Genomic DNA, 22,502 nt, shown 5'->3' on the forward strand with positions numbered 1-22,502 from the left:
CAAACATTTTTAACGTTGAGGCGTGAAGACAAAAAAATCAAATTTTTTCCATAAAAATGTTTTTTAGCCCCAATTTTTTTGTTTTGACAAGGGTAACAGAAGAAATTGTAGATCAATTTTTGGGGTCAATTTTCTCCAGAGTACGCCGATACCCCATATGTGGGGGAAAAATTACTGTTTGGGCGCACGCCAGGACTCGGAAGGTAAAGAACATCATTTGACTTTTTAAATGCAAAATTGGCTGGAATCATTTGCAGACCCCTTGTCTCATTTGGAGAGTCCTTGATGACCCTAAACAGTGAAAGCTCTGCCCAAGTGACCCCATTTTGGAAACAAACCCCCTCAAGGAGTGTATCTAGATGTGTGGTGAGCACCTTAAACTGTTTAGGTGCATGGCAGGGCTTGGAAGGGAGGGAGCGCCATTTGATTTTTTTAAAGCAAAATTTGCCGAAATAGAGAGCGGATGCCACGACCCATTTGGAGCCCCTGATGTGCCTAAACAGTAGAAGATTTCCCCAAGTGACCCCATTTTGGAAAGTAAACCCATCAAGGAATGTATGCATCTAGATGTGTGGTGAGCACCATGAACCCACAGGTGCTTCACAGAAGTTTATAACATTGAGCTTTGAAAACAAAACACATTTTTCCCACTAAAAAAAAAATTATTTTAGCCCCAGTTTTCTATTTTTACAAGGATAATAAGAGAGAGTGGAACTCAAGATGTGTTGTGCAATTTCTCCTGAGTACGCATATACCCTGTTGTGAATTCCGCTCTTGGGCTCCCTCCGGTGGTTGTAAGTGGCACTTTTGTGAGTTCTGCTCTTGGGCTCCCTCTTGTGGTTTCTAGTGGTATGGCTGCTCCTTGGAGTTAGCTGTCATCAGCTGCCTCCACTTATTGTCCGCTATTTAAGTCTGGCTCTTTCTTCAGCCTGTGCCACTTGTCAATGTTCCTGGCTGGATTCACATCTCTGCTTGGATTCTCCTGGTTTCCTAACCAGTTCTGCAAAGATAAGTTCTGGCTTTGCTCATTTCAGTCCACATATTGTGGACTTATTGTTCTGTGCATTCTATATTTGTCCAGCTTGTCAGTATGGATTTTTTCTGTTAGCTGGAAGCTCTGGGAAGCAGATTTACCCTCCACACCTTTAGTCAGGTGTGGAGTTTTTGTAAACTCTGTGTGGATTGTTTTGTAGTTTTTATACTGACTGCACAGTATCCTTTCCTGTCCTATCTATCAAGCTAGACTGGCCTCCTATGCTAAAATCTGATTTCATTTCTGCGTATGTTATTTTCCCCTCCTCTCACCGTCAATATTTGTGGGGGGCTATCTTTCCTTTGGGGATTTTCTCTGAGGCAAGATAGGTTTCCTGTTTCCATCTTTAGGGGAAGTTAGATCTTAGGCTGTGCCGTGGGGTCTAGGGAGCGTCAGGTACCCCCCACGGCTATTTTTAGTTGCGCTGCTAGGTTCAGGGTTTGCGGTCAGTACAGATACCACCTCCTTCAGAGCTTGTCTCATGTTGTTCCTAAACCACCAGATCATAACAATACCCTATATGTGGAAGAAAACTACTCTTTGCGCTCAGAAACCACGGAGTGATGTTTTGGAATGCAGACTTCGATGGAATGGTCTGCGGATATCATGTCGCGTTTGGAAAGCCCTTGATGTGCTTAAATAGTGGATCTCCCCCACAAGTGACCACATTTTGGAAACTAGACTCCTCAAGAAATTTACCTAGATGTGTGGTGAGCACCTTGAACCCACAGGTGCTTCACAGAATTTTACAACGCTGATCTGTGAAATTGAAAAAAAAAAAAAACATTCCCACAAAAATGTTGTTTTAGCCCCCAATTTTTTCATTCTCACAAAGATAGCAGGAGAAAACGGACTACAAAATTTGTTGTACAATTTCTCCTGAGTACACAGATACCCCATATGTGGTCGAAAACTACTTCTGAGGCACAGTGAAGAAGGGAAGAAGTGCCATGTTGGAGTTCATATTTTCCTATAATGGTTTGAGGGTGCCATGTCACATTACCAGTGCCAGAACAGCAGAAACCCCCCATATGTGACCTCATTTTACAAAATACACCCCCAATGAATTAATCTAGGGGTGCAGTGATCATATTGACACCACATGTGCCTCACAGAATTTTGTACCATTGAGGGGTGAAAAAAATAATTACATTTTAACCACTAAAATGTTGTTTTAGACCCAAGTTTTCAATTTTTCAGAGGGCTAATAGGAAAAAATGAATCTCAGTTTGTTGTAGAATTTTTCATGAGTACGCCACTACCATACAATCAGGAAATACTTTTCAGGCACAGTGCAAAGTTCAGAAGAGAAGGTGTGTCATATTATAGTGCAGATTTTACTGTTATGGTTTGCAGGTGCCATGACCCACTGGGAAAGCTCTTTAGGTTCCAGAACAGCAGAACCCCTCATAAGTGACTGTAGACTAGTTCACTAGTTATATATGGGGTTGAGTGGGCAAATAAATCCCAGCACAAAACATCCCTCAAATTTCATTGTCGTGTTCTCGACAACAGGGGGAATGTAGAAGGGGAAGTGCCCCAAAATGTATATCTTTACATAGAGATGTGTTTAGTGCATGTGTTGGGTATATCCCCCACATGTATACCACATGGAGCAAAGCCCCCCCTCCAGCCTGCTGTAAAACAAAGGTGCCATGAGCTGGAAAAGCAAGTTTCATTTAGGACTGAGAGGGTGTATCATAGTGGACAATAGACTCGTGACCTCATCTCAAACACCTGGAGCTGGAAACACCTCTTTTAGCTGGTCACTTATAAGGACAAGACCAGGTGGTTCGGCCTCTTTTGCTGTGCATGCATTGCCTGGAATGATGATGGACCCACATGGCTTAAGTATACTCTATATCCCCTTTTCTTAATAGGTCCAGTACTATTTATTAGGGCTAGCTAGCCATAGGTGGGAGGGCTGATATTGTATGTGTGATTTGGATAATCGTGCAGTTAATTGTGTTCTTTTATATTGTGTGATATTGTTGTGATAGTACTGGTTATTGCGGGTTATCACTGTGTGATACTGTTGGGACATCACTGTATACTGTAGTGATATTACCATATCAGTTGTGATATCCGTATATATATATATATATATATATATATATATATATATATATTTATAGTCGCCAGCTTGGGTATAAATATATATGTATGTTGAAGACTGTAGACTTGTGTGTGTGTGTGAAATAAATACCCTTTATTGTTACACTGTTTTGTCTCAGTTAGTATATAGTATAAGGTAAAGATAATGTTGTGGTATTAAGTGGATATTAATTATTAGTAGTCAATTTTGACGTTAATAGTTGATATCGGACCTCAATAGAGGTGTAGGGAGAGTTCCCCCTTTTGATAACCATAAGTTTCAGTATTATTAGGAGGAAACCCTGACCTTTTACAGTGACCCCATTTTACAAACTACACCTCTTGATGAATTAATCTAGCTGTGCAGTGATCATATTAACACCACAGGTGTGTCACAGAATGTTATACCTTTAGGCAGTGAACAATGAGTAATTACATTTTTACCACCAAGATATTCCCCAAGACCAATGTTTTTCTTTAATAAGCCCAAGGAAACCGGCTTTTGAAGATCTCTCGGGGGGGGGGGGGCGAAAGGCATGGACCCTGTGTCCCCAACAATTATCACCAGGGTGTGAACTCTTGTGTAGACTTAGCTTCTTTTGTTTGACTCAGACACATTGTGGCACCACAGATCCCAGCACAGGCTCTGAGATATTGAATCTGAAAAATGACCTATAATAGCAAAATGCAATAACTCTGAGCCTAGCCACGCACATAATCAGAAACTGCATTCCTTTCCCCACAAGCCCATCCCATACAGCCTCCTCTAAAATGCTGCGTTATTGAGTTATAAAGCATAGCTACCAAGAATTAAATAAAGTAGCTGTATTTGGTCTCCCTGCACATATAAAATCCAGCAGAATCCAGTGGAGGCACTGCCGTCTTAGTTAGATTCTCGGACGGAAAGTTCGAAAACCATACTCTCAGATATGAGAGGAGGGAGGCTGCCCAGCCCAGAGGCTGGCAAAGCGTGTGGGAGGGAGCAGCTTCGGGGATAATAGGCAGCTCCTCATTTTGGATTTAGTTTTCTACTGGCAGGAGGTCCATTAGCTGACGCGGCCAGAGAGAATCAAGTAACGAAGATTTGGACCTGTGATCCATCAGCGCCTCCTTTTTGTCACATACTACATAACACGGTAATTGCAATCTATCTGTACCCTACCCTTGTACTGCACTCCTGACTGTATACCTGTAGATTTGTTCCTGTATATATATTACTGTATTTTTCTAGTTCGTCTTTCTGACCCCATAGACAGGGTCGCTAAGTGCTAGAAGAGCAGAATCCCCCTTCAACTGACACCATTTTGGAAAGTGTACCCTTCTGGGAATTTATCTACAGGTGTATTGATGATTTTTATTCCATGGGAGTTTCACAGAAACAAGCAGCAGTGGATGTTGCTGAGTGAAAATTGCAAACTGCCAGTGCAGTGACCAATATGTCGTATTGCCCAGTACGTTGTAGTCACCAGCACGTTGTAGTGCGCAGCTCATGCTTCTGGAGACATGCACCCATAAATTAGGCGGGCTCTCATAGCCACAGAAATGCAAAACATGTGGACAATAAATGTGATTTAGTCACACTGTGGCTCAGAAGTGAGGAGATACTGTATTTGAATTTGGGAATGCAGAATTTGTTGGATTTCTTTTGGGAGGCGAGGAGCCATTTCACTTTTCCAGGGCCTTTGTGCTACCAGTAACATAGAAGCACCCTTTCCATTGACAGATGATGGACCGGAGTGGGGACTTGCTTTTTTTGTGGATTAATTTGAAGCTTTTGTTAGGTACATTTTACATAACATTTGGGATCACAATTTTCCTGCACTCTATGCTGAGCACTTATAGCGGGGTTTCTATCTAAATCTCCAAGTGATGTGATTCGTGCCTCATTATAGTGAATGGATCCTTCACGGGTTTCAACTCAGAGTTTCCCTGGACTCCATCAGGCCTCTGTTCATTGATATCCTTTTTTTCAGAAGTGCACAAAACTGTGGCCGACTACGCTTTTATGCATGCCTAAAAATACAGACACATGTAGGCTAAACAGGGTCCACTGTGTCCCCATCTGCCTCATTACATAGAATTGTCTGCTGGGGGTTCCGTCTGAATCACATATTTCAGAGATTTACACGGAAACCCCAGTCTAAGTGCTCAGTGCAGAGCGCAAAATAAATGTGAGCCGAGCTTTACTGCGATCTTTGGGAGGCAGAATGAACAAATCAACAGCAGGTGAAGAATTGATTATATTTATTTTGTACGCCGTTCCCTGTGTGGTATAAGTGATTAGACGACTTTATTCTTCTGGTCAGTGCGATTACAGGGACACGATATTTATATACATTGAAGGAAATAATTATTTGATCCCTTCCTGATTTTGTAAGTTTGCCCACTAACAAAGACATCAACAGTCTATAATTTTAAGGGTAGGTTAATTTTAGCATTGAGAGACAGAATATCAAAAATAAAATCCAGAAAATCACATTGTATAAATTATATACATTTATTTGCATTTTACAGTGAGAAATAAGTATTTGATCCCCTATCAACCATTAAACGTTCTGGCTCCTACAGACCAGTTAGACGCTCCTAATCAACTCGTTACCTGCATCAAAGACTGCTGTCTTACATAGTCACCTTTATAAAAGACTGCTGTAGTTTTTTTTATATTTGGTTGCTGTCACACACTAAAAGACGCGTTTTTTTTTTTTTTTTTGCAGAAACTAGTTTTTGCATTGCCATATGTTGATAGCTAAATTTTTCCATATTTCTGCTGACAAAGTCATGCTAAGGCTTGTTTTTTTGCGGGATGACTTGATCTTTTTATTGGGCACTATATTGCTCAATAAAATTAGTATTGGGCACTATTGGCTACTATTTTTGGGCACTTCACATTTTTTAATGGCTTCTATTCTGATTTTTGGGAGGCAGAAAGAACAAAAACTAGCAACTCAGGATTTTTTTATGCCGTTTCGCATGTGGTAAAATTGATAAGGCAGCTTTATTCTTTGGGTCAGTATGATTGCGTGATTCCATGTTTAAATCTTTTTTTTTAGGTTTTCATGCTTATACACAATAAAAACTATTTATGGAAAACCAATTATTTTTGCATCGCTTTATTCTGTGAGCTATAGCTTTTAATTTTTTTATTGATGGAGCTATATGACAGCTTGTTATTTACGGGACAAGATGAAGTTTTCAGAGATACCATTTTTATTTAAATTTGTCATTTTGATCCACTTATTATTCCACTTTTTGTTCAGCTGTATGATGATAAAGCATCGTTTCTTGCCTCGCTTTTTTTTTTGTTCTTTTTTTTTACGGTGTTTACTGAAGGGGTTAACTAGTGGGACATTTTTATAGGACTGGTCATTCCGGACATACCAAATATGTATATTTTTTTGTTTGTTTGTTTTTTCTTATTTACTCATGGGTACATTTTTAAATTTATTTTGTGATTGAAAAAAATATATATATTTGTATAACTTTTTTAAAGTTTTTTTTATTTTACACTTTTTTACTCAGTCCCACTATGGGACTTTGACTTTCAGCACTCTGAGTGCAGTTATAACTATCAGTGCTGCACTGACAGAAGTTAGTTAGATCATGTACTGCGCATGATCTAACTAACTTGCTAGAGCCTGATGACCCGAATGTCACCATGATGACATTGGGTCATGATGGCAATGATCAGGCCCCCTTGATTACGTCACGGGGGCTCACTCTGCCTGCCTTCTAAATGCTGCAATCGATACGGATCGCAGCATTTACAGGGCTAAACTGTCGGGACCGGAGCAGGCACCACTCCTGACAGGTAGTGCTGGGTGTCAGCTATGAGAATCGCTGAACACCCGTCAGCGATCGCACGAGACCCAACTCTTGTGCACGAAAAATCGCTTGGATATAGCCATACATCCAAAGTTGTGATATATGGATACGTCCAAGGCCGTGAAGGTGTTAAAAAAAATAGCTGGTATGTGCTTTATTTCACAACTGGAGTGGTGCTACCAATGCCAGCACCGTCATTGTGTGACCACAATTTCTGACTGTCCGGAAGTCAGAGGTAATGGTCACAAGCTCTCAATGTAAGTCTGTGAGACTCTCACTCTGGCCTCGTTCTGGCTTTCACAGACTTATATTAAGCAGTGAGATCACACAGTAACACTGGAGCAATCCCGTAGGTCACAAATTTATGGAGCCCGACAGGAACGGCGTCGGTAAAAAATGAAGATGGTGGCAGGTAAGTATAAGTCTAAAGGCCCGGAACTTCGATTGGTGGCAACACTCCAGCTTTGTTAAGAAAAAAAAGTACACTACTGACAGAGCAGTACTTGATGCCTCCACCTGTCTGTACACAGAACTGAGTGCAGGACGGGCATCTTATTGTAATCTGGCACCGGCTATTCTCCTTTTCCTCATTTAGAAATTTACTCTTTGGAAATTGTAACATTTTCTGCTGTCCCCAATTGTAACGTAATATAGTAAATTTACTTACGCTATCCCTTAGTGACAATACAATAAGTAAAATGGCACAACCCTTAATAAAATCCAAAGTAATTGAATCTTAGAATATTTAATTGAATTAACCTGTGTCTCCTTGGAGAATTGATAATCTGGCAGAGAAAGTAAGGATGCTTTTACAGAATGTTTGCTAACATACTTGCATTGGTCCAAAGTATGAAACAATTGAGAATAAAAAGAAAAAATGCTGCATGCACTAAATTGTTTCAAAAACATATGCAATGTTTTTTTTTAACCTCTTTCTGCCATAGGATGGAATAGTACGTTCGATGGCAGATCCCCTGCCTTGATGCGGGCTGCGGCGGTGAGCCCACATCAAAGCCGGGACATGTCAGCTGTTTTGAACAGCTGACATGTGCCCGCAATAGCGACGGCTGGAATCGTGATCCACCCGCCGCTATTAACTAGTTAAAGGGACACTGTCACCTGAATTTGGAGGGAACAATCTTCAGCCATGGAGGCGGGGTGTTTGATTCACCCTTTCCTTACCCGCTGGCTGCATGCTGGCTGCAATATTGGATTCAAATTCATTCTCTGTCCTCCGTAGTACATGCCTGCACAAGGCAATCTTGCCCATTTGAACTTTGCCAATGACCATCTGGATGATTTAGAGTTGGCATGGGAGAAGGTCATGAGGTCAGATGAGATCAAAATAGAACTTTTTGGTATCAACTTCATTAGCCGTGTTTGGAGGAAGAAGATGGATGACAACAACCCCAAGAACACCGTATTAACTGTGAAGCATGGTGGGGAAACATCATACTTTGGGTGTGGTTTTCTGCAAAGAGAACAGGACAACTGCACTGTAATGAAGGGAGGATGGATGGGGTCACGTACTGTGAGATTTTAGCCAACAACCTCCTTCCCTCAGTAAGAGAATTGGATATGGGTCATGGTAGGGTCTTCCAGCATGACAGTGACCCGAAACACAGAGCCAGGGCAATTAAGGAATGGCTCTGTAAGAAATGGCCTAGCCAGTCTTCAGACTTGAACCCAATAGAAAATCTTTGAAGGGAGCTGAAACTCAATTTTGCCCGGTGACAGCCCTGAAACCTGAAAGATATATATAAATTTTTAAATATTCATAATTGTATGTTAAAACTTATCATCCACACAATACAGAAGACTGACACCTTTCTGGTGTTACAAAGCCCTTAATCATAGCGCCAAAAATATGTCAGTTTTCTACATCATGTTTTAACATACAATTATGAAGTTTAAACAAAGATTTCCTTTAAACATTTTGGATGTGCCGTTTTTCCTTTTCTTTTTGTGCTGATAAATTGTGAGCAATAAAAGTATAGTAGATGTGGGCTACACCAGTGAGATTTGCATCTATCTCAAGAATGTGGTTCAAATGAATGGGGATCCTGACCAACTCACGTCAGGGCCTTTTCCGCAATGTATATGTGAGTTCCATTAAGATATTGTTAAGGACTGGCGGAACACACCAAGTACAAGATGAAATGGAACTAGGTGCGTTCGCAGTCCGAGGTCCACCGTGCAGGTAAAAACCCTGCTGCTAGTAAGACGGACTATATGGCGGTACTATAAGTATACACACACGGGTTAACTTCACCCTGCGTGAAGGAAGCGATCCTGTTGCGTCACAGGACCGCGGTACCGCACATAGAGCGCGAGCAAGAAGTCAGCGAACACAACCCCAACTAGGATTGAAGTCCGATTAGACACTTGCTGGCACAACACCGCAACTGGGTGTGTAAGGAAACTAAATAATAATATAAAGGCACAAGAGTGCGTGCGGTGCCGCACTGACGGACGCCACTAACCACCCAGGCTTGAGTCAGGAAAGCGCAGAGCAAGCGCACGGCGCCGTACAGGCGGACACAGCAACTGGTAGCTGTAATGTGTGTTACGTGCTGTTGGATAAGTCGGGCGCTAGATAGCAAACATACACCTTCCGCGAACAATCATTCAATAGGGAGGGTTATTTAAAGAGCGACTTTCACTCACAACACACACACATATTTACAAGACAATACTAGCGCATGGCCGTGCGGTCATGCGCAGTTTATATAGCTGCAGCACAGGAAACAGCTACAGAAGTTTTGCCCTTTCAGGACCTGCCAAAAGGACCAATGGGATGTGCTGCAGTACCTGAGCATGTGACCCTCGATCTCCAACGGGAGATCCTGCCCTGGGCATGCTCAGAAGGAGAAAAGCAGGACTTAGATCCAGAAACGTCCACTCGCCGCTGCCCAGCACTGGCTTCAATGGCAGAAGCAGGAAAAGCAGCAGTAACTCTTCGCACAGAGTCAGGCTGAGCGAGACGCTGGGATCGACGTCCCTGCTGAGCAGACTCCACCGCGGCTGGAGAAGAATGGGAGACCGCAGCGGAGACGGATCGAGATTCCCCCTGTGCAGCAGAGGAAACTCGACCCCTAACAGATATATACATTATGTAGAACTTTTCAACTTAAAAGAGGCATTCCCATATATATATATATATATATATATATACACACACAAGATGAATGTATGGGATGAGAATGCCCTTTTAAGGTTATAAATTCCGTTGCATTCCCATTGTGGCGAATTGATGACATTATAGTGAATGAGCAGAACATAAAAGAGGTAATCAATAGACTAAAATGGCAGACTCAATGAGAATAGTATGTCATTATATAGGGTCAGGTTCTTTCTTCATTCATCTTTCTAAACACAGGTGTCGATATGCACATTCATAAACTGGATCTTCCTTTTGTCCTAACAAGAATAAAACTTTTCAGCCGTGATACCTTCAAAGCCACAGTGTTAGGCTTTAGCTCCCCGCCCTGCCATGCTCGGCTCCCTCTGCAAAACACCCACACATTGTTTTGAGCATGGACTGCCAGTCAGTGGTTTTTCAGGGTTTTATTTTGACTGTTTTAATTTGTAACTATGCATTTCCCCTGTCTACTGGCATGAATGCAGAAAAGTGTGGATCACAATAAAAACATTAGAGAAACTTTCATCCCGCTCAGTGCAACCCACAAATAGGATTTAATAGTTCCAAATAAATCTCTATTGCTAGTGCTATGATCAAAGATGTAGCTGAGATGGTGATTTTTTTTACCAGCCCAGCTTCCAGCAATCTACAAAAATATTGTTATATAATTTTCTTTCAAGTCTGGCCCTATTAGTGCGCTGAGCCGCTGCACCCAAACATCATCTGATAGTTTCTCCATCTTCTGCTCTTCCAATAGCATATTTCTAATGTTACTAATTAGACTATCTATTCTACACAACTGCGTGTTTTCATAGAATTCATATACATTGGATTTGGTAATAGAAAAAAGTGATTATTCATGCATCTGGACCTTTATAGAATCCTACATCTCATCATATGACATAAATCCCCCACCAATAATACAACAGAACCAGTAGGTTATTTATTCTTATTAATTTTATTTATTACAGATATACAGTACAGACCAAAAGTTTGGACACATCTCCTCATTTAAAGATTTGTCTGTATTTTCATGACTATGAAAATTGTACAGTCACACTGAAGGCATCAAAACTATGAATTAACACATGTGGAATTATATACTTAAAGGGATCCTGTCACCTGAATTTGGCGGGATCGGTTTTCGGTCATATGGGCGGAGTTTTCAGGTGTTTGATTCACCCTTTCCTTACCCGCTGGCTGCATGCTGGCCGCAAAATTATTCCATCATAATAAATCCCCAGATCTACGTCCTTCTACAGAACCTAATAATTGTATGATACAATATTGTTCTGCTCCAGGAAGACATCCAGGCCTCTCTTGAACCCCTCGACTGAGTTCGCCATCACCACCTCCTCAGGCAAGCAATTCCAGATTCTCACTGCCCTAACAGTAAAGAATCCTCTTCTATGTTGGTGGAAAAACCTTCTCTCTTCCAGACGCAAAGAAGCTACCGGCCCGGGGAACAGACGTACTTAACAAAAAAGTGTGACACAACTGAAATTGAACTGGATGGACAAATGTCTTTTTTCGGCCTTACTAACTATGTTACTATGTTACTATGTTCCTGGAGTGAGCGGTCACATGGTAGTGCTCATTACAGTAATGAATATGGACCCCACTCTACTCCCATAGGGGTGGAGCCGCATATTCATTACTGTAATGAGCGGTACCATGTGACCGCTCACTACAGGAAGAAGCTGCCGGAGCCGGGGAACAGACGTGCAGGGACCTTGCCAGGAGCAGGTGAGTATGGGGGCAGTGCGCGATATTCACCTGCTCCCCGTTTCACCGTCGTCGCCGCTGCGTCTTCCGCATCCTCCGCAGTGACGCTCAGGTCAGAGGGCGCGATGACACGATTAGTGCGTGCCGCCCTCTGCCTGAACAGTCAGTGCAGAGGACGGGGAAGATACAGCGGCTGTTGGCGGTGGAACGGGAAAGGTGAGTATAACAAGTGCCGAGGACCTGAGCGACGAGAGGTGAGTATGTGATTTTTTTAGTTGCAGAAACAGCATATGGGGCAAATGTCTGTATGGAGCATCTTATGGGGCCATGTGCAGCGTTTTATGGGGCAAATATCTGTATGGAGCATCTTATAGGGCCATGTGCAGAATTGTATGGGGCAATTATCTGTATGGAGCATCTTATGAGGCCATGTGCAGCATTATATGGGGCAAATATCTGTATGGGGCCATGTGCAGCATTATATGGGGCAAATATCTGTATGGAGCATGTTATGGGGCCATGTGCAGCATTATATGAGGCAAATATCTGTATGGGACCATGTGCAGCATTATATGGGGCACTTGTCTGTATGGAGCATCCTATGGGGCCATGTGCAGCATTATATGGGGCAAATATCTGTATGGAGCATCTTATGGGACCATGTGCAGCATTATATGGGGCAAATATCTGTATGGGGCCATGTGCAGCATTATATGGGGCAATTGTCTGTATGGAGCATATTATGGGGCCATGTGCAGCATTATATGGGGCAAATATCTGTATGGAGCATCTTATGGAGCCATAATCAGCATTTGTGCAGCATTGTATGGGGCAAATGTCTGTATGGAGCATCTTATGGGGCCATGTGCAGCATTATATGGGGCAATTGTCTGTATGGAGCATCTTATGGGGCCATGTGCAGCATTATATGGGGCAAATATCTGCATGGAGCATCTTATGGGACCATGTGCAGCATTATATGGGGAAAATATCTGTATGGGGCCATGTGCAGCATTATATGGGGCAATTGTCTGTATGGAGCATATTATGGGGCCATGTGCAGCATTATATGGGGCAAATATCTGTATGGAGCATCTTATGGAGCCATAATCAGCATTTGTGCAGCATTGTATGGGACAAATGTATGTATGGAGCATCTTACGGGGCCATGTGTAGCATTATATGGGGCAAATATCTGTATGGAGCATCTTATGGGGTCATGTGCAGCATTATATGGGCCAAATATCTATATGGAGCATCTTATGGGGCCATAATCAGCATTTGTGCAGCATTGTATGGGGCAAATGTCTGTATGGAGCATCTTATGGGGTCATAATCAACATTTCTGCAGCATTATACGGGGCATATTTTAATATGGAGCATCTTATGGAGCCCATCATAAACTGTATGGAGAATTATATGGGGCTCCTGATTCAATATGGATATTCAAAAACACTTAAACTACTGATGTCTCAATTAATTTTACTTTTATTGGTATCTGTTTTTATTTTTGAATTTTACCAGTAGCTGCTGCATTTTCTACCCTAGGCTTATACTCGAGTCATTAAGTTTTCCCATTTTTTTGTGGCAAAATTAGGGGGGGTCGGCTTATACTCGGGTCGGCTTATACTCGAGTATATACGGTATTTAATTCCACATATGTTAATTCATAGTTTTGATGCCTTCAGTGTGAATGTACAATTTTTATAGTCATGAAAATACAGAAAAATCCTTAAATGAGAAGATGTGTCCAAACTATTGGTCTGTACTGTATATATTTTCTCTTTACTATGTTATAAATGAACCTACACATTTGCTTTTAGATAATTTTACTTAACGAGGTGATCCCATTATGTGTTTGCCGGAGTTCACCGCTTGCCAGACTCCCGCCTCCCTGCTTGCTGAGGGGTGGTGCGTTCCTTATAATTGACAGTCCTCTCCGATGCTACAAGGCTAGGCAGCTTTGCTTCTATAGCATCTAAGGAGAAGCTGAAGCAGGCTGGATCCACCAATTCAACCAGCTTCACAGCCGGATTACTAATTACAGATGCGGCAGGTAACCTAGGCAATGATCAGTAATCTCTTCTTCAGAACAGATATTTTTAAGATTTTTAATGATAGGAAAATTTAAAGTCATGTTTTTATAAGCACTTTGTAATTTTACCAATTTGTGAAAATTGATATAACTCTTTTAAAGAGTGACTAAAGTTAAAATAATAATAATAATAATAATAATTGATTAGCTTTTGCAAAACTATAAAATTTTGTAATAGACTTCATTACATTTTTTTCATCTTTCTCTTCCAAACGCTATGCAGAAATGCTGTTTTACCTATCTAGCTCAAGCTCCTTAAAAATCTGCTTTTAACATCTGCTCAACAAGAATCCGTACTCTACTTACAATTTGTTACGGATTTTCCCTGTCTGAGTACAAGCAAGGGGAGCAGAGAGGCTCACAAATGCAAGTCCCACACACACAGATTATTTGGATTCTTGCTGAGCACCTGTTTAACCCCTTAGTGACAGAGCCAATTTGGTACTTAATAACCGAGCCAATTTTTGCAATTCTGACCACTGTCAATTTATGAGGTTATAACTCTGGAACGCTTCAACGGATCCCGCTGATTCTGAGATTGATTTTTCGTGACATATTGTACTTCATGTTAGTGGTAACATTTCTTCGATATTACTTGCGATTATTTATGAAAAAAATGGAAATATGGCGAAAATTTTTAAAATTTTGCAATTTTCAAACTTTGTATTTTTATGCCCTTAAATCAGAGAGATATGTCACGAAAAATAGTTAATAAATAACATTTCCCACATGTCTACTTTACATCAGCACAATTTTGGAAACAAATTTTTTTTTGTTAGGGAGTTATAAGGGTTAAAAGTTGACCAGCAATTTCTCATTTTTACAACACCATTTTTTTTTAGGGACCACATCACATTTGAAGTCATTTTGAGGGGTCTATATGATAGAAAATAATGAAGTGTGACACCATTCTAAAAACTACACCCCTCAAGGTTCTCAAAACCACATTCAAGAAGTTTATTAACCCTTTACGTGCTTCACAGGAACTGAAACAATGTGGAAGGAAAAAATGAACTTTTAACTTTTTTTTGCAAACATCTTAATTCAGAACCATTTTTTTTATTTTCACAAGTGTAAAAACAGAAATGTAACCATAAATTTTGTTATGCAATTTCTCCTGAATACGCCAATACCCCATATGTGGGGGTAAACCACTTTTTGGGCGCACCGCAGAACTTGGAAGTGAAGGAGCGCCGTTTGACTTTTTCAATGCAGAATTGGCTGGAATTGAGATCGGACGCCATGTCACGTTTAGAGAGCCCCTGATGTGCCTAAACAGTGGAAACTCCCCACAAGTGACACCATTTTGGAAACTAGACCCCTTAAGGAACTTATCTAGATGTGTGGTGAGCACTTTGAACCCCCAAGTGCTTCACAGAAGTTTATAACGTAGAGCCGTGAAAATAAAAAATCGCTTTTGTTTACACAAAAATGATCTTTTCGCCCACAAATTCTTATTTTCACAAGGGTAACAGGAGAAATTAGACCACAAAAGTTGTTGTGCGATTTCTCCTGAATACGTCGATACCCCATATGTGAGGGTAAACCACTGTTTGGGCGCACCGCAGAGCTTGGAAGTGAAGGAGCGCCGCTTTACTTTTTCAATGTAGAATTGGCTGGAATTGAGATTGGACGCCATGTCGCGTTTGGAGAGCCCCTGATGTGCCTAAACAGTGGAAACCCCCCACAAGTGACCCCATTTTGGAAACTAGACCCCTTAAGGAACTTATCTAGATGTGTGGTGAGAACCTTGAATGCCCAAGTGCTTCACAGAAGTTTATAATGCAGAGCCGTGAAAATAAAAAATATTTTTTTTTCCACAAAAAAGATTTTTTAGCCCCCAAGTTTTTATTTTCACAAGGGTAACAAGAGAAATTGGACCCCAAAAGTTGTTGTCCAATTTGTCCTGAGTAGGCTGGTACCCCATCTGTGGGGGTAAACCACTGTTTGGGCGCACGGCAGAGCTCGGAAGGAAGGAGCGCCGTTTTGGAATGCAGACTTTGATAGAATGGGCTGCGGGTATTATGTTGCGTTTGCAGAGCCCCTGATGTACCTAACCAGTAGAAACCCTCCACAAGTGACCCCATTTTGGAAACTAGACCCCCCAAGGAACTTATCTAGATGTGTGGTGAGAACTTTGAATGCCCAAGTGCTTCACAGAAGTTTAGAATGCAGAGTCGTGAAAATAAAAAACATTTTTTTTTTCCACAAAAAAGATATTGTAGCCCCCAAGTTTTTATTTTCACAAGGGTAACAGGAGAAATTGGACTGCAATTGTTGTTGTCCAATTTATCCCGAGTACGCTGATGTGCCATATGTGGGGGTAAACCACTGTTTGGGCGCACGGCAGAGCTCGGAAGGGAAGGAGCGCCTTTTTGGAATGCAGACTTTGATAGAATGGTCTGTGGGCATTAAGTTGCGATTGCAGAGCCCCTGATGTACCTAAACTGTAGTAACCCCCCACAAGTGACCCCATTTTGGAAACTAGACCCCCCCAAGGAACTTATCTAGATGTGTGGTGAGAACTTTGAATGCCCAAGTGCTTCACAGAAGTTTAGAATGCAGAGTCGTGAAAATAAAAAATATTTTTTTTTCCACAAAAAAGATATTGTAGCCCCCAAGTTTTTATTTTCACAAGGGTAACAGGAGAAATTGGACTGCAATAGTTGTTGTCCAATTTATCCCGAGTACGCTGATGTGCCATATGTGGGGGTAAACCACTGTTTGGGCGCACACCAGAGCTCGGAAGGGAAGGAGCGCCTTTTTGGAATGCAGACTTTGATAGAATGGTCTGTGGGCATTATGTTGCGATTGCAGAGCCCCTGATATACCTAAACTGTAGTAATCCCCCACAAGTGACCCCATTTTGGAAACTATACCCCCCAAGGAACTTATCTAGATGTGTGGTGAGAACTTTGAATGCCCAAGTGCTTCACAGAAGTTTAGAATGCAGAGTCGTGAAAATAAAAAATATTTTTTTTTCACAAAAAAGATATTGTAGCCCCCAAGTTTTTATTTTCACAAGGGTAACAAGAGAAATTGGACCCCAGAAGTTGTTGTCCAATTTATCCCGAGTACGCTGATGCCCCATATGTGGGGGTAACCCACTGTTTGGGCGCACGGCAGAGCTCAGAAGGGAGGGAGCACCATTTGACTTTTTGAGCGCAAAATTGGCTGTCGTGTTTGGAGACCCCCTAATGTACCTGAACAGTGGAAACCCCCCAATTCTAGCTCCAACCCTAACCCCAACACACCCCTAACCCTAATCCCAACCTGATCCATAATCCTAATCACTAACCCTAACCATAATCACAACCCTTACCCCAAAACAATCCTAATGTCAACCCTAACCATAACCCTAATCAAAACCCTAAATCCAACACACCCCCTAATCCTAATCTCAACCCTAACCTCAAACCTAACCCTAATCCCAATACACCCCTAATCACAACCCTAACCTTAACCCTAATCCCAAGCATAACCCTAATCCCAAGCGTAACCCTAATGCCAACCCTAACCCTAATACCAACCCTAATCCAAACCCTAACCCTAATCCCAGCTCTAACCCTAACTTTAGCCCCAACCCTAGCCCTAACTTTAGCCCCAACCCTAACCCTAGCCCTAAGGCTACTTTCACACTTGCGTCGTTTGGCATCCGTCGCAATCCGTCGTTTTGGACAAGAAACGGATCCTGCAAATGTGCCCGCAGGATGCGTTTTTTGCCCATAGACTTGTATTGCCGACGGATCGTGACGGATGGCCACACGTCGCGTCCGTCGTGCACTGGATCAGTTGTGTTTTGGCGGAGCGTCGGCACAAAAAAACGTTCAATGAAACGTTTTTTTGTACGTCGCATCCACCATTTCTGACCGCGCATGCGTGGCCGTAACTCCGCCCCCTCCTCCCCAGGACATAGATTGGGCAGCGGATGCGTTGAAAAACTACAGCTGCTGCCCACGTTGTGCACAATATTCACAACGTGCGTCGGTATGTCGGGCCGACGCATTGCGACGGCCCCGTACCGACGTAAGTGTGAAAGAAGCCTAACCCTAAATTTAGCCCCAACCCTAACCCTAAATTTAGCCCCAACCCTAACCCTAAATTTAGCCCCAACCCTAGCCCTAACCCTAGCCCTAACCCTAGCCCTAACCCTACCCCTACCCCTAACCCTACCCCTAACCCTACCCCTAACCCTACCCCTAACCCTAACCCTACCCCTAACCCCAACCCTACCCCTAACCCTAATTTTAGCCCCAACTGCTGTTCTCCTGCCGGCCGGCAGATGGAGACAGATGGCGGGCGCACTGGGCATGCGCCCGCCATTTTCTTCTGCCGGCGGCCAGGAGGAGCAGCAAGAGGATCCAGGGACCTAGGTGAGTATGCTAGGGTCCCCGAATCCCCCTATTTCTCTGTCCTCTGATGTGCGATCACATCAGAGGACAGAGAATTACACTTTACTTTTCTTTTTTTTTTTGCGGTCGCCGGTAAACAGTTAATTACCGGCGATCGCAAAACAGGGGTCGGTAATACCGACCCCGATCATGCTCTTTGGGGTCTCGGCTACCCCCGGCAGCCGAGACCCCAAAGATTCTCCCGGTGCCGGCCGGCGGGCGCACTGCGCATGCGCCCGCCATTTTGAAGATGGCGGCGCCCACCGGGAGACACGAGGAGCATCGGGGGAGCTAGGTGAGTATTGGGGGGCCACCTGGGACCCCTTTTCTCTGTCCTCCGATGTGCGATCACATCGGAGGACAGAGAAATTAAAAAGAGATCGCGTTTTTTTTTTTTTTGCGATCGCCGGTAAACGGTTATTTACCGGCGATCGCAAATGCGGGGTGGGTTAAAAAACCCCCGAATCATGTTCTCTGGGGTCTCAGCTACCCTCGGCAGCCGAGACCCCGGAGAAAATCGGCCTCTGGGGGGCGCTATTGACTTTTTCCACAGCGCCGTTAATTAACGGCGCTGTGGTTTAAGTACCCTTAGCGGCCGCCGTTAAAAGGCGTATCGGCGGTCGCTAAGGGGTTAAAGCTGATTGTTATGGAGCTTGCAGCATATTGGAAAGGAGCAAAATAAAGTAATAAAATGCAGTACTGTGCAAAATAACAGTCGTCTGCTCTGCTGCCCCTGCCGCACTCCCCCTCTCCCTCTGCAACAGAGATGGTTTTAACGAAGATTTGAAATAAAGAAAAAACTTTTTATGGACATTGTTGAGTGCCGCTAACTTTCTTTTTCACTGGTTACACCGCACTGCCTTTTTCTCATGTGGGACTGGTTAGCCGAGCACCTCCATATACTTTGGGCTTTGGATGTCAGATTAAGTTCAGACAGGAGTTTCCCATTTTAATTACATGATAGTGCTGAGTAAATTCCCTTCTTTATGTCACATACAGCTAAAGAGGGGTAATAAGTATTTAACACTTCACCAATTTTCTGAGTAAATATATTTCTTAAGGTGCTATTGACATGAAATTTTTATCAGATGTCGGTAACAACCCATTCAATCCACACAGGAAAAGAAATCAAACCAGAGATGTCCATAAATTAAGTTATATGTAATAATGAGAAATTACACAGAGATACAGTATTGAACACATAAAAAAGAGAGATGCAAAAAGCCATGGAAAGTCCTAACACCAGCTGAAATCTAACGGTAATTAGTAAGCAATCCTAACACTTAGTGATAAATAATATCAGCTGGTTCAAATGATGGCCTATAAAAAGGTGTCTTATTACCAAGAAACATCTTATGATGGGTAAAACCGTGAGCTCTCTCAAGAGCCAAAGACCACCTGTGGAGAGCTACAGTAAAGGTACCGTCACACTTAGCGACGCTGCAGCAATACCGACAACGATCCGGATCGCTGCAGCGTCGCTGTTTGGTCGCTGGAGAGCTTTCACACAGACCTTTTCTCCAGCGACCAACGATCCCGAGGTCCCCGGTAACCAGGGTAAACATCGGGTAACTAAGCGCAGGGCCGCGCTTAGTAACCCGATGTTTACCCTGGTTACCATCGTAAAAAAACAAACAGTACATACTTACATTCAGCTGTCTGTCCCTTGCCGTCTGTTTGCTGCACTGACTGCTGGCCGCAAAGTGAAAGCAGAGCACAGCCACAGCGGTGAGTCACCGCTGTGTGACTCACCGCTGTGCTGTGCTTTCACTTTCACTTTGCGGCCAGCAGTCAGTGCAGGAAATAGACGGCAAGGGACAGACAGCTGAATGTAAGTATGTACTGTTTGTTTTTTTACGATGGTAACCAGGGTAAACATCGGGTTACTAAGCGCGGCCCTGCGCTTAGTTACCCGATGTTTACCCTGGTTACCAGTGAAGACATCGCTGAATCGGTGTCACACACCTGATCGCTGCTGCCTGTCACACTGGACGATATCGCTAGCGAGGACGCTGCAACGTCACGGATCGCTAGCGATATCGTCTAGTGTGACGGTACCTTAAGACCTCAGTAGGTACAATTGTTTCAAAGAAAACTACAAGTAATGCACTCAACCTTCTTGGCCTGTATGCATGCTCACTACGCAAGACTTCCATTGTTCAGGCATGTTTAAAGTTTCCTCAACAACATTTACTGTAGACAAGTCTGTGAAATACTGGGGGAATAAAGTCGGGTCAGATAAGACCAAAATTGACCTCTTTGGATGCCATAATACACATCATATTTGGAACCCAAAAACATCATACCATCAGTGAAGTCCGTAGGTGGGAACATTGTGGTGTGGGACTGTTCTTCAACATACGACACTGGCAAGCTTCATATAATTGAAGGAAGGATGAATGGACAAATGTACTGAGACATTCTTGATGAAAATCTGCTGCCATCTACCAGGATGATGAAGATGAAGTGAAGGTGGACGTTTCAGCAAAACAATGATCCCAAACACTGAAGCAAGGAAACTCTCAATTGGTTTCAGAGAAAGAAGATAAAGTTGCTAGAATGGCCCAGCTAATCGCCTGACGTGAATAGAAAACGTATGGAAGGAACTAAAGCTTCACGGAAGAAGCCCATGGAACCTTCAAAATTTTAAGAATTTGTCCAAGAACAGGGCAAATTCATACCTGAGTTTTTTCAAAAACTGTGTTCAAGTGTACCTACAAAAATTGATGCAGTTTTGAAGGTAAAGGAGGTCTCACCAAATACTGATTCGATTTAGATCTCTCTTTTGTTCATTTACTTAGATTTTTTTAAATTGATAAAAATAAACTATTAGCACTATTATTTTTTTTAAGGATTCTTACTTGACAGCATTTTTTCCTCACCTGCCTAAATCTTTTGCATCATAATGTATTATAAAAACAAACATTAAAAGGCCAAATCAATAGTAAACTAAAGTATAGTTGCTCTTTTAAAGGAAAATTAATTTTTATATAATATTACGGCATATCAGTGAGAGCAAAAAAAGTGGATTCCAGCTCTATTGAAGTTGTAGTTTTACATCCTAGTATTAAAACATTGTCCTAAACCTGATAATTGGGTGTTACTAGTTGAACAGTGTCCCTACAAAGACTGACACTATCTATTCAGTCCGGACACCCCTTTTATAAGAGGAAAAGTAACACCCAGATGTAAATTTATTCATACATTTCTAGGAAGAAAAACAGGAACGGCATAATTCATAGATCTACTGCAACTGTGCTTTTCCTGACCCAGAAACGCGTTGCGCTTTACACACCGGTGAACCCATACCTACTACCTCCATGGAATCGTATCGTATTCTACCAAGCAGTGCAGGGAATTTATCCTGTACAGCTCTAAACTTCTGATCACACTTTATGAGGCATCTTCATTGCCTTCCCATGATTGGCAACAGCGTTGTGTCCTATACACATCACAATGTAAGCGTACTTACTGTTGTAGCGCTTTTTCTTTTCTAGCATTCAGTGAGTTTTTACCATCTGGGTTTCCTCCATGATATTCACAGATGAAAAAATAAAATGCAAAACTCCTCTTATACCTTGCACTGTTAATCACGGACAGCATGCATGAATGAGTGCAGTCTGTGATTGGCACAGACGAGTAGACTTGTATGGGTAGTTAGCATCGGTGACTCAAATCAAAAACTGATCCGTTGCTGTGATTTTTTTGTGGACCAATCGGTCTGCCAAAAAACACGGACGTGTGAACAACCTCATAGACTATGATGGGTACATCTTCTATCTGTGAAAACACAGAACATGTATGTGACTCACAGATGTCAAAAGTAGTGACAGGTCCTCTTTAAACAAACACTAAACTGAGAAATGAACAATACAAATAACCGTAAGGGCAGGTGCAGACGAACGTTTTATCTCCATCCGGGAAAACCAGTCCTATTATTCTAATCATTCGATTTGTGATCAATAAAGATTAAATTTTATTTGTAGTATTTTCCAGACAATAAAGAGATGTTTCAGTCTAAAACTTGACCTTCATCAGTCAACTGGAATAGGGAAAACTGCATGAACAGCGCAGGGACGAGTTATGTGGTGTCCACCGCTATGCAGGAGGATGCGCCGCATCTGCTTTCTATTAATTATGCTAATCAGGCTCTGATCAGTTTGATGAGAGTAGGATCCGATCTTCTCGGAGGTGGAGAGA

General features: G+C 42.4%; 1 protein-coding gene across 26 annotated transcripts in view; it reads right to left on the bottom strand.

Moving 5' to 3' along the window:
* MAP2 (microtubule associated protein 2) overlaps positions 1–22,502 on the bottom strand; it is a 323,896-nt gene that overhangs the window by 178,104 nt on the left and 123,290 nt on the right. Inside the window, exon 1 of one of the 26 annotated variants that reach the window (XM_069733468.1) lies at positions 21,775–21,905. The exons of the other annotated variants lie outside the window; for them this stretch is intronic. The gene's annotated coding sequence lies outside the window, so the exon portion shown is untranslated. Of the gene's footprint in view, positions 1–21,774; positions 21,906–22,502 lie in introns of those variants that run through there. 26 annotated transcript variants of the gene reach the window in all.

The sequence above is a fragment of the Ranitomeya imitator genome, chromosome 7, assembly GCF_032444005.1.
Source record: "Ranitomeya imitator isolate aRanImi1 chromosome 7, aRanImi1.pri, whole genome shotgun sequence".
Classification (NCBI taxonomy): domain Eukaryota; kingdom Metazoa; phylum Chordata; class Amphibia; order Anura; family Dendrobatidae; genus Ranitomeya; species Ranitomeya imitator.